The sequence below is a fragment of the Apodemus sylvaticus genome, chromosome 4, assembly GCF_947179515.1.
Source record: "Apodemus sylvaticus chromosome 4, mApoSyl1.1, whole genome shotgun sequence".
NCBI classification, from domain to species: Eukaryota; Metazoa; Chordata; class Mammalia; order Rodentia; family Muridae; genus Apodemus; species Apodemus sylvaticus.
The window spans coordinates 152,151,284-152,153,291 of NC_067475.1; positions in this window are offsets into that span (position 1 = coordinate 152,151,284).

Below are 2,008 nucleotides of genomic sequence, written 5' to 3' on the forward strand. Positions count from 1 at the left end.
ATAAGCATAAATTGCCATAAATAAAATTGGAAAACTGGAGCCAAAATGTCTATTGAATAGAATATTATCTGAAATATGTGTTCAGAAAACATGTGCTAGTTGCCTTCATTATGATAGAGCCATGTGAGTAATATTTTAAAAGAATAAGATAAGGTATTATTGTTTGATCCATATTAGGTGTGGAGGTCAAATGAATGCTTTGGGACATAGGACCTTGCTTTTCACACATTGGAGGGTAGAGACTCTAATTTCCTGATACATACACACAGAGGCTTGTCCCATAAGCCTCTGAGAATCTCATATTTGTATCTGCCACTATGCTATCAGAGTACTGGAATTATAGTGCATTTTTTTATTAGCTAGGTTATTTACATTTCAAATGTTATCCCCTTTCCTAGTTTCCTCTCCAAAAACTTGCTAACCAATCCCCCTTTCCCCTGCTCATTAACCTATCCACACCTGCTTCCCTGACCTTGCATTCCCCTATATTGGGGCATGGAGCCTTCTCAGGACCAAGGGCCTCTCCTCCCTTTGATGATGCCCAACTAGACCATCCTCTGTGACATATATAACTGGAGCCATGGGTCCCCCCATGTGTACTCTTTGGTTGGTGGTTTAGTCCCCAGGATTCTGGCGGTGCTGGTTGGTTCATATTGTTGTTCCTCCTATTGGGCTGCAAACTCCTTAAGTTCCTGGGGTTCTTTCTCTAGCTCATCCTTTGTGGACCCTGTGCTCGGCCCAATGGTTGGTTGGGAAAGTCCTTCCTATGTATTTGTCAGGCACAGGCAGAGCCTCTCAGGAGACAATATCAGGCTCCTGTCAGCAAGCACTTGTTGGCATCCACAATAGTGTCTGGGTCTGGTAACTGTATATGGGATGGATCGCAAGGTGGGGCATTTTTTTTACATGAATTATGTGGAAGAAAACTGATACCATCATATTTTCTTGTCAAGCACTTTACTGTCTTCCAAATCCTTTATCTTGCATCTGAACAAAGTAAACCTATGGTCATATGAAGTATACAGTGGTAACCATACAGCTTATATATTGAGGCATAAGTGCTTATATATGTGCTCTGAAATAGTGTTTTAAATATGGCTTATATTTGGAAATTAAACTTCAAAATAACTTTTGTTCTTCTTTTTATTTATTATTCTCTCATATAATATATCTCTATAGCAGTGTCCCCTCTGTTCATTTCTGCCAGTTTTCTGATAGTTCCTTTCCCCTAGATCCATTTCTCCTCTCTTTCCCTTCTGAAAAGAACAGGCCTACCTGGGATATCAACTGAATACAGCATAACAAGATGTAATAAGAACAGGCACAAATTCCTAATATCAAGGCTAGATGAGGCAACCCAATAGAAGAGAAAATGTCCCAAGAGCAGGCAAAAGGGTCAGAGATGACCCCATTCCAACTGCTAGATGTTCCATCAAACCCCAAGATAAACAACATTAACATATAAGCAACAGTGAATCAATACAAGGATTCAAACAAGATAAAAATTTTACAGACTTTGCTTTTAAGGAACTATTAATAACATAAAAACCATAATGTTATGTATATGTAATAAATATAGTTATTTAAATTCACAATACTAACCAACCTATGCTAAAGAAATTAGTTTACATGTAGAATTTTGCTCATTCTCAGACAAATCTATTATGATTTTATTTAATACATGAGGAAATTAATGATAATATTTGCATGATTACCTGACATCAAACTATTAGGAAAATTTCATTACTTTAAGTTATGTGGCATGCTACAAAAACAAAGTATTCCAGATTTCTCTTGAGTTTTGGATGAGTTTATATTATTATGCTATTTATAGATTTGTAGACTTGACTTTTTATAGATTAGATTTTTAAATTGACTTTTAGAAAATTTACATGATTTATATATTTGGAAGAGTCAAGATGAGCTCAGACTATCACAGAGTATTGTTGGGGATAAAAGAAAGATTGCCCACTCATTAAGATTTTTGACTTCTAGTCTACAAATCCAT